The 11,952-nt window shown below is 41.6% G+C and overlaps 1 long non-coding RNA gene across 1 annotated transcript; it reads left to right on the forward strand.

The window, feature by feature from the left end:
• Nucleotides 1–249: 249 nt before the first annotated feature.
• LOC139748514 (uncharacterized) lies at nucleotides 250–11,397 on the forward strand. Its single transcript, XR_011712699.1, has 3 exons — nucleotides 250–1,789; nucleotides 1,909–2,064; nucleotides 11,286–11,397. It is a non-coding gene; the product is annotated as an uncharacterized lncRNA (long non-coding RNA).
• The last annotated feature ends 555 nt before the right edge of the window (nucleotides 11,398–11,952 follow it).

The raw sequence follows: 11,952 nt of genomic DNA on the forward strand, positions 1-11,952 counted from the left end.
AACTGGAGGAAGTAAAGTGTTTTAGATATCTGGGAGTGGATCTGGCAGCGGATGGTACCATGGAAGCAGAAGTGAATCATAGGGTGGGGGAGGGGGCGAAAATCCTGGGAGCCTTGAAGAATGTGTGGAAGTCGAGAACATTATCTTGGAAAGCAAAAATGGGTATGTTTGAAGGAATAGTGGTTCCAACAATGTTGTATGGTTGCGAGGTTTGGGCTATGGATAGAGTTGTGCGCAGGAGGGTGGATGTGCTGGAAATGAGATGTTTGAGGACAATGTGTGGTGTGAGGTGTTTTGATCGAGTAAGTAATGCAAGGGTAAGAGAGATGTGTGGAAATAAAAAGAGCGTGGTTGAGAGAGCAGAAGAGGGTGTTTTGAAATGGTTTGGGCACATGGAGAGAATGAGTGAGGAAAGATTGACCAAGAGGATATATGTGTCGGAGGTGGAGGGAACGAGGAGAAGTGGGAGACCAAATTGGAGGTGGAAAGATGGAGTGAAAAAGATTTTGAGTGATCGGGGCCTGAACATACAGGAGGGTGAAAGGCGGGCAAGGAATAGAGTGAATTGGATCGATGTGGTATACCGGGGTTGACGTGCTGTCAGTGGATTGAATCAGGGCATGTGAAGCGTCTGGGGTAAACCATGGAAAGTAGTGTGGGGCCTGGATGTGGAAAGGGAGCTGTGGTTTCGGGCATTATTGCATGACAGCTAGAGACTGAGTGTGAACGAATGGGGCCTTAGTTGTCTTTTCCTAGCGCTACCTCGCACACATGAGGGGCGAGGGGGATGGTATTTCCATGTGTGGCGAGGTGGCGATGGAAATGAATAAAGGCAGACAGTGTGAATTGTGTACATGGGTATATATGTATGTGTCTGTGTGTGTATATATATGTGTACTTGAGATGTATAGGTATGTATTTTTGCGTGTGTGGACGTGTATGTATATACATGTGTATGGGGGTGGGTTGGGCCATTTCTTTCGTCTGTTTCCTTGTGCTACCTCGCAAACGCGGGAGACAGCGACAAAGCAAAATAAATAAATAAATATATTGTATAAATTGCATAACTTTATTGTTGATAAAATTTGTATTATAATAAGTTTATGATATACTCGTTGTCTGTCTTTTGGACAAGCGCATTTTTACCAAATGGCATCCTAGCTATGTCTCTGTGTTGTATATCAACTGACTGTTATATTTCTCTCTTGTGTCTCCCCTGATGATGTGATTATTACACGAAAGTGCACTTGGGAACTTATTGTGTTTCATTTTCCCCATGGACTTACAGGAATATACTTGATTACATTTACAAATAAATAAAGAACAGGCCATTGAATTCAAGCAGCCATTCCAATGAAAATACATAGTTGGGGAATTACATAATTTGGGTCATAATAGCAACAATTAATTAGAAAAGAGCTTAAGATCAGGTTAGGGCTTGATACTTGTATGTTTTAGATAGGGCGCATGACTCAAGTCTACATATTTTTGCCTCTCTATTATAATTGTAATCCAGGGGATGGAAAACAGGCAAAGTTTTTGTGATTATCTTGCTGGAAAAGTTCATGTCAAACTGAAAAAGTACTTCCTCCTAAAACTGCATCTGTATTCCAGCCAATGGACCAGGGAATGATATCTATTTTCAAGGACCACTATTCAAGGAGGGCATTTGCCAAGCTGGTGAAGGCTACAGATAATGACCAGATGACTGTGCAGGAAATGTTGGAAGTCCTTCAGCATCAGATATGCCATCACGCTCATCTGTCAGGCCTACAAGCTTATCACCAATGTTGGTATCACTCTCGTTTGCCCTCTAGTGTTTTCATGTTGAAATAAACCATTATATTCTTACTCAATAACGTCTGCAGTAATCATCATGAAATAATACATGAGATGACACATGTATAGGTATGGTGGGATGCCCACGCCAGGTGGACTCAGCCAGCCGCCAGGACAGATGCCGTTGCATGAGAAAACCTTCACCCAGTGGATACTCTCTACACTGCTCGTATATTTAATGACACCAGCGACCTTATCTCTTTCCAAGGAAGTCTAGTGAACAAGGTAATGGTTGTGTAGTAGTTTCTGATAATAAAGTTATGGGCAAAGATATGAATTTAAGCTACTGATTGGGGAAAATGCATTAATAAGGGGAGTGTAATATTGAAAAGGCATGAGCGTTACCTTAGACAAAATATAAAGGATGTAGCTTAATAATGCTTGCTGAATGCAAATTAAAATGGATGTAGGTGGCATGTAACTCAATATTGCTTGGTGAATGCAAGATAAAATGGATGTAGGTGGCATGTAGCTCAATATTGGTTAGTGAATATAAGATAAAATAGATGTAGGTGGCAAGTAACTCAATATTGGTTGAATGCAAGATAAAATGGATGTAGGTGGTATGTAGCTCAATATTGGTTGGTTTTATTTATTATACTTTGTCGCTGTCTCCCCATGTTAGCGAGGTAGCACAAGGAAACAGACGAAAGAATGGTCCAGCCCACCCACATACACGTCCTCACATGCACATATACATACCTATACATCTCAGCATATACATATATATACACACACAGACATATACATATATACACATGTACATAATTCATACTGTCTGCACTTATGCATTCCGTCGCCACCCTGCCACACATGAAATGACAATCCCCTCCCCCCGCATGTGCGTGAGGTAGCGCTAGGAAAAGACAACAAAGGCCACATTCGTTCATACTCAGTCTCTAGCTGTCATGTATAATGCACTGAAACCACAGCTCCTTTACCACATCCAGGCCCCACAAAACTTTCCATGGTTTACCCCAGATGCTTCACATTCCCTGGTTCAATCCATTGACAGCACGTGCACCCCAGTATACCACATCGTTCCAATTCACTCAATTCCTTGCATGCCTTTCACCCTCCTGCATGTTCAGGCCCCTATCACTCAAAATCTTTTTCACACCATCTTTTCACCTCCAATTTGGTCTCCCACTTCTCCTCATTCCCTCCACCTCTGACACATATATCCTTTTAGTCAATCTTTCCTCACTCATTCTCTCCATGTGACCAAACCACTTCAAAACACCCTCTTCTGCTCTCTCAACCACACTCTTTTTATTACCACACATCTCTCTTACCCTTTCATTACTTACTCAGTCAAGCCACCTCACACCACATATTGTCCTCAAACATCTCATTTCCAGCACATCCACCCTCCTCCGCACAACTCTATCAATAGCCCATGCCTCACAACCGTTTAACATTGTTGGAACCACTATTCCTTCAAACATACCCATTTTTGCCTTCCAAGATAACGTTCTCAACTTCCAGACATTTTTCAACACTCCCAGAACTTTCTTCCCCTCCCCAACTGTATGACTCACGTCCGCTTCCATGGTTCTATCTGCTGCCAAATCCACTCCCAGTTATCTAAAACACTTCACTTCCTTCAGTTTTTCTCCATTTGAACTTACCTCCCATTTGACTTGTCCCTCAACCCTACTGTACCTAATAACCTTGCTCTTATTAACATTTACTCTAAGCTTTCTTCTTTCACATGCTTTACCAAACTCAGTCACCAGTTTCTGCAGTTTCTCACCCGAATCAGCCAACAGCATTTGTATCATCAGCGAACAACAACTGACTCACTTCCCAAGCTCTCTCATCTACAACAGACTGCATACTTGCCCCTCTTTACAAAACTCTTGCATTCACCTCTCTAACAACCCCATCCATAAACAAATTAAACAACCATGGAGACCATGCACCCCTGCCGCAAACCAACATTCACTGAGAACCAATTACTTTCCTCTCTTCCTATTAGTACACTAGCCTTAGATCCTAAATAAAAACTTTTCACTGCTTCTAACAACTTTCCTCCCACACCATATATTCTTAATACCTTCCACAGAGCATCTCTATCAACTCTATCATATGCCTTCTCCAGATCCATAAATGCTACATACAAATCCATTTGCTTTTCTAATTATTTCTAATACATTTTTCAAAGCAAACACCTGATCCACACATCCTCTACCACTTCTGAAACCACACTGCTCTTCCCCAATCTGATGCTCTGTACATGCCTTCACCCTCTCAATCAATACCCTCCCATATAATTTCCCAGGAATGCTCAACAAACTTATACCTCTGTAGTTCGAGCACTAACTCTTATCCCCTTTGCCTTTGTATAGTGGCACTATGCAAGGATTCCGCCAATCCTCAGGCACCTTACCATGAGTCATACATACATTAAATAACCTTACTAACCAGTCAACAATACAGTCACCCCCTTTTTTCATAAATTCCACTGCAGTACCATCCAAACCCGCTGCCTTGCAGTACCATCCAAACCCGCTGCCTTGCCGGCTTTCATCTTCCGCAAAGCTTTTACTACCTCTTCTCTGTTTACCAAATCATTCTCCCTAACCCTTTCACTTTGCACACCACCTCGACCAAAACAGCCTATATCTGCCACTCTATCATCAAACACATTCAACAAACCTTCAAAATACTCACTTCACCCCCTTCTCACATCACCACTGCTTGTTATCACCTCCCCATTTGCCCCCTTCACTGATGTTCCCATTTGTTCCCTTGCCTTATGCACTTTATTTACCTCCTTCCAAAACATCTTTTTATTCTTCCTAAAATTTAATGATAGTCTCTCACCCCAACTCTCATTTGCCCTCTTTCACCTTTCTCTTGACCTCCAGCCTCTTTCTTTTATACATCTCCCACTCATTTGCATTATTTCCCTGCAAAAACCGTCCAAATGCCTCTCTCTTCTCTTTCACTAACAATCTTACTTCTTCATCCCACCACTCTACCCTTTCTAATCTGCCCACCTCCCATGCTTCTCATGCCACATGCATCTTTTATACAAGCCATCACTGCTTCCTTAAATACATCCCATTCCTCCCCCACTCCCCTTACGTCCTTTGTTCTCACCTTTTTCCATTCTGTACTCAGTCTCTCCTGGTACTTCCTCAGACAAGTCTCCTTCCCAAGCTCACTCTCACCACTCTCTTCACCCCAACATTCTCTCTTCTTTTCTGAAAACCTCTACATATCTTCACCTTCACCTCCACAAGATAATGATCAGACATCCCTCCAGTTGCACCTCTCAGCACATTAACATCCAAAAGTCTCTCTTTCGCATGACTATCAATTAACACGTAATCGAACAACGCTCTCTGGCCATCTCTCCTACTTACATACGTATACTTATGTATATCTCCCTTTTTAAACCAGGTATTCCCAATCACCAGTCCTTTTTCAGCACATAAATCTACAAGCTCTTCACCATTTCCATTTGCAACACTGAACACCCCATGTACACCAATTATTCCCTCAAATGCCGTATTACTCACCTTTGCATACAAATCACCCATCACTATTTCCCGGTTTCGTGCATGAAAACTACTAACACTCACTCAGATGCTCCCAAAACACTTGCCTCTCATGATCTTTCTTCTCATGCCCAGGTGCATATGCACCAATAATCACCCATCTCTCTCCATCCACTTTCAGTTTTACCCATATCAATCTAGAGCTTACTTTCTTTCACTCTATCACATACTCCCACCACTCCTGTTTCAGGAGTAGTGCTACTAGCACTCCTTCCCTTGCTCTTGTCCTCTCACTAACCCTGACTTTACTCCCAAGACATTCCCAAACCCCTCTTCCCCTTTACCCTTGAGCTTTGTTTCACTCAAAGCCAAAACATCCAGGTTCCTTTCCTCAAACATACTACCTATCTCTCCTTTTTTCTCATCTTGGTTACATCCACACACATTTAGACACCCCAATCTGAGCCTTCGAGGAGGCTCATAAAATGGATGTAGGTGTCAAGTAACTCATTATTGGTTGGTGAATGCAAGATAAAATGGATGTAGGTGGCATGTAATATTGGTTGGTGAATGCAAGATAAAATGGACGTAGGTGGCATGTAGCTCAATATTGGTTGGTGAAGACATTGAATAACGGTTGGTTAGGTGGGATGCAACAATCATTGAGTTAAAGAAGTAACGCAAGCCTAGCCCAGTCATGGTGAACCCGTATGGTGGTCATTAAGCCTAACTGTTTACATATTTCACAAGTAATTTATCCATCATTTTGAGAAAAGCCACCAGGGATTGATGCAAAATGCTGCTTCTTATTTTTTTATTTTGAATTATTCTTTATTGGTTATTTTTTTTATTATACTTTGTCGCTGTCTCCTGTGTCAGTGAGGTAGCGCAAGGAAAGAGACGAAAGAATGGCCCAACCCACCCACATACACATGTATATACATACACATCCACACACGCACATATACATACCTAAACACTTCAACATTTATATACATGTGAAGCATCTGGGGTAAACCATGTTCTTGTGGGGCCTGGATGTGGAAAGGGAGCTGTGGTTTCTATGCATTATACATGACAGCTAGAGACTGAGTGTGAACGAATGTGGCTTTTGTTGTCTTTTCCTAGCGCTGCCTCGCGCGCATGTGGGGGGAGGGGGTTGTCATTTCATGTGTGGTGGGGTGGCGATGGGAATGAATAAAGGCAGCAAGTACGAATTGTGTTTCTCCTCTTGGTTACATCCGCACACATTTAGACATCCCATACTGAACCTTCAAGGAGGATGAGCACTCCTTGCATGACTCCTTCTGTTTCCCCTTTTAGAAAGTCAAAATAGAGGGAGGGGAGGGTTTCTAGCCCCCCACTCCCGTCCACTTTAGTCGCCTTCTACGACACAGAGGAATGCGTGGGAAGTATTCTTTCTCTCCCATCCCTTGGGATATTATTAGTTATCTATTTCATTTATTTTATTTTGCTTTGTCGCTGTCTCCCACGTTAGCGAGGTAGTGCAAGGAAACAGACGAAAGAATGGCCCAACCCGCCCACATACACATGTATATACATACACGTCCATACACGCAAATATACATACCTATACATCTCAATGTACACATATATATACACACACAGACATATACATATATACACATGTACATAATTCATACTGTCTGCCTTTGTTCATTCCCATCGCCACCTTGCCACACATGGAATAACAACCCCCTCCCCCCTTGTGTGTGCGAGGTAGCGCTAGGAAAAGACACCAAAGGCCCCATTAGTTCACACTCAGTCTCTAGCTGTCATGTAATAATGCACCGAAACCACAGCTCCCTTTCCACATCCAGGCCCCACAGAACTTTCCATAGTTTACCCCAGACGCTTCACATGCCCTGGTTCAATCCATTGACAGCACGTCGACCCCGGTATACCACATCGTTCCAATTCACTCTATTCCTTGCCCGCCTTTCACCCTCCTGCATGTTCAGGCCCCGATCACTCAAAATCTTCTTCACTCCATCTTTCCACCTCCAATTTGGTCTCCCACTTCTCCATGTTCCCTCCACCTCTGACACATATATCCTCTTGGTCAATCTTTCCTCACTCATTCTCTCTATGTGACCAAACCACTTCAAAACACCCTCTTCTGCTCTCTCAACCACACTCTTTTTATTTTCACACATCTCTCTTACCCTTACATTACTTACTCGATCAAACCACCTCACACCACATATTGTCCTCAAACATCTCATTTCCAGCACATCCACCCTCCTGCGCACAACTCTATCCACAGCCCACGCCTCGCAACCATACAACATTGCTAGTTAATGTTTGTAATATTTAAACAGACCCTGGATATTGTACTGAATAATTGGTTTATATGGGAGAGATTCAGAGCTCAGTTCTGGACCATAAGAAGTGTTGTGGTCAATTGGCTTAAGAAATGGAAATTGAGGAAGAGCATGCATGAAGATCAGAGAAACTGTATTGTGGGGTACATTAGCTCAAAACAGCACAGAAGCTAGAAGCTTAATTTGTGAACTAATGACATTACTTTTTTATTCTCTGTCATTTTAAGGATTACACTTTTTTATCCATCTGATGGTAAAGTATCAGTTAAGGGATGATGTTTAAAATACATGAAATTGTTTTCAACGAGTCATTTTTATATTTTACCTCGGTATATAACTTGAAAATGTTGGTGCTATGAAAAGCAGGGTATTTTTTCATTATTATACTGTGTCGCTGTCTCCCGCGTTAGCGAGGTAGCACAAGGAAACAGACGAAAGAATGGCCCAACCCACCCACATACACATGTATATACATACACATCCACACACGCACATATACATACCTATACATCTCAACATATACATATGTATATACACACAGACATATATATATATACACACAGACATATATATATATACACACAGACATATACATATATACACATGTACATCATTCATACTGTCTGCCCTTATTCATTCCTGTCACCACCCCGCCACACATGAAATAACAGTCCCCTCCTCCCGCATGTGAACGAGGTAGCACTAGGAAAAGACACCAAAGGCCACATTTGTTCACACTCAGTCTCTAGCTGTCATGTATAATGCACTGAAACCACAGCTCCCTTTCCACATCTAGGCCCCACAAAACTTTCCATGGTTTACCCCAGACGCTTCACATGCCCTGATTCAATCTATAGACAGCACATCCACCCCAGTATACAACATCATTCCAATTCACTCTATTCCTTGCATGCCTTTCACCCTCCTGCATGTTCAGGTCCCGATCACTCAAAATCTTTTTCACTCCATCTTTCCACCTCTAATTTGGTCTCCCACTTCTCGTTCCCTCCACCTCTGACACATATATCCTCTTTGTCAATCTTTCCTCACTCATTCTCTCCATGTGATCAAACCACTTCAAAACACCCTCTTCTGCTCTCTCAACCACACTCTTTTTATTACCACACATCTCTCTTACCCTTTCATTACTTACTCAGTCAAACCACCTCACCCACATATTGTCCTCAAACATCTCATTTCCAGCACATCCACCCTCCTCCGCACAACTCTATCTATAGCCCATGCCTTGCAACCATATAACCTTGTTGGAACCACTATTCCTTTAAACATACCCATTTTTGCTTTCTGAGATAACGTTCTCGACTTCCACACATTTTTCAACGCTCCCAGAACTTTCGCCCCCTCCCCCACCCTTTGATCCACTTCCGCTTCCATGGTGCCATCCGCTGCCAAACCCACTCCCAGATATCTAAAACACTTCACTTCCTCCAGTTTTTCTCCATCTAAACTTACTTCCCAATTGACTTGTCCCTCAACCCTACTGTACCTAATATCCTTGCTCTTATTAACATTTACTCTAAGCTTTCTTCTTTCACACACTTTACCAAACTCAGTCATCAGCTTCTGCAGTTTCTCACATGAATCAGCCATTAGTGCTGTATCATCAGCGAAAACAACTGACTCACTTCCCAAGCTCTCTCATCCACAACAGACTGCATACTTGCCCCTCTTTCCAAAACTCTTGCATTCACCTCTCTAACAACCCCATCCATAAACAAATTAAACAACCATGGAGATATCACACACCCCTGCCCCAAACCAACATTCACTGAGAACCAATCACTTTCCTCTCTTCCTACACGTACACATGCCTTACATCCTTGATAAAAACTTTTCACTGCTTCTAACAACTTGCCTTCCACACCATATATTCTTAATACCTTCCACAGAGTATCTCTATCAACTCTATCATATGCCTTTTCCAGATCCATAAATGCTAAATACAAATCCATTTGCTTTTCTAAGTATTTCTCACATACATTCTTCAAAGCAAACACCTGATCCACACATCCTCTACCACTTCTGAAACCACACTGCTCTTCCCCATTCTGATGCTCTGTACATGCCTTCACCCTTTCAATCAATACCCTCCCATATAATTTCCCAGGAATACTCAACAAACTTATACCTCTGTAATTTGAGCACTCACTCTTATTCCCTTTGCCTTTGTGCAATGGCACTATGCAAGCATTCCGCCAATCCTCAGGCACCTCATCATGAGTCATACATACATTGAATAACCTTACCAACCAGTCAACAATACAGTCACCCCCTTTTTTAATAAATTCCACTGCAATACCATCCAAACCCACTGCCTTACCGGCTTTCATCTTCCACAAAGCTTTTACTACCTCTTCTCTGTCTACCAAATCATTCTCCCCTAACCCTCTCACTTTGCACACCACCTCAACCAAAACACCCTATATCTGCCACTTTAAACATTCAACAAACACATTCAACACATTAAACACATTCAACAAACCTTCAAAATACTCACTCCATCTCCTTCTCACATCACCACTACATGTTATCACCTCCCCATTTGCCCCCTTCACTGATGTTCCCATTTGTTCCCTTGTCTTATGCACTTTATTTACCTCCTTCCAAAACCAGGGATAAGTTGAATAATATAAGAATGGGTGAAATAATTCTAGAAATAGAAAGTCTGAAAACATTCTAACATTGTTAGCAGCTAAAAATTCTTTGTACATTTTGTGCTTATTTTCATCCACTTGCTGACATTTTTTCCTCACAACCAAACTTTTAACATCTTTTTAGGGAATGTTTGGAGGACCACATAGCTTTCTGCCACAGTTTACCAATAGATATGTTAGATTTTATTAATACCAATGCAAACTAGTTAAGTGTTGGCCTCTAAGAGAAGTTAGGCAAGGTCTTTATAGATTCTGATGATGTCTACAATGGTTTTTTAACTTCCAATGTATCCCATATTTTCCTCAAATATTTTAGCCCTCCTCCCCATGAAAGTCTCATTCATTATCAGGGAATTTTTAGTTTATAGATAAAGGGATTTTGGAATGTTTATTCTTGTTATTTACAGTTTCTTGTTGATTGAATATTTCTTTGTTTTTGTTATTGACTGAATCAAATTCAGACAAGAAAGTATCGTTGCATAATACGTCAAAAAATTGATAGTGTAAATATTTGTGGACAATTTTGGCCCAATGGGTAAGATTGGTACATTCCAAAACATCTTTTTACCCCTCCCTAAAGTTTAAAGATACTCTCTCACCCTTACTCTCATTTGCCTTATTTTCCAATCCCTGCACCTTCCTCTTGACCTGCTGCCTCCATTCATTCCGAAATGTATCTTTTCTCTTTCACAAGCATTTTGTGAAAAGCCGCAATATGCAGCTTTTTAAATGGTTTATATTGAATTACATTTTTTTTATACTGTTTGTAATATTTAAACCATTATCTTTTGAAACATTTACTTGCATTTACAATAATACATGTCAGTCACACTACAGCCCATAATGGCAAGTAGCTTCCATGTGCAGTTGTGTCATGATGATGTACTGACAGTCTTTCCTTCTTCCTCCCTTGACAGCATTGCTGAAGCAGGATTTGGCCAGCAGGAGAAGAACCATCATAATGGGGGTGAGTTGTTGATGTTAATGGTAAGGACTGGCTAGCTCTGAAAACTGGAAGAGCCTAGTGGAGCTGAGGTCTTTTCTTTTTCCCTTTATAATGACCCAGAACAAATAATTAAACACTGATCCAAAGTTCCTGATCAACACAAACCACTCCACCAATGCATTTTTTCTTTTACATTTGAACTTTCAGGTCTTGTGACTGCTATCTTGTTTCTTTTCTAATTGGGTACACCTTTCCTCTATGTGCCCTCCTCCCATGAAATTCCAACACTGGTACTGCCAGTGGTGGTCCTCCTTACCCAATGTTTTTATGGACTTCCTGGGATGGTTAGTATTTCTCTGTTAGGGATGCCATGGGCTGAATGCATATCAGAGATAATCTTGGCTGAGTTCGTCTTATTGTCCCTTACATTCTCCCGAGGTTTCCCCATGTTCCCTTACTTCTCCAACCCATTGTCTTACTGTACCTTACATTTTCACAGGTTTTCTTGGAATCCTACATACCATCTTCAAATAATTTTTCCTCCAGCAATGGACAGTGCATACTGGGCCATGAACCTTCCCTTTCCCAGAATCACACCTACAGTGAATGTAGGTTTGCAACAGAAGTGTGTGATGTCT

This window comes from Panulirus ornatus, unplaced genomic scaffold (assembly GCF_036320965.1).
Source record: "Panulirus ornatus isolate Po-2019 unplaced genomic scaffold, ASM3632096v1 CTG_5751_pilon, whole genome shotgun sequence".
Taxonomy (NCBI): Eukaryota; Metazoa; Arthropoda; class Malacostraca; order Decapoda; family Palinuridae; genus Panulirus; species Panulirus ornatus.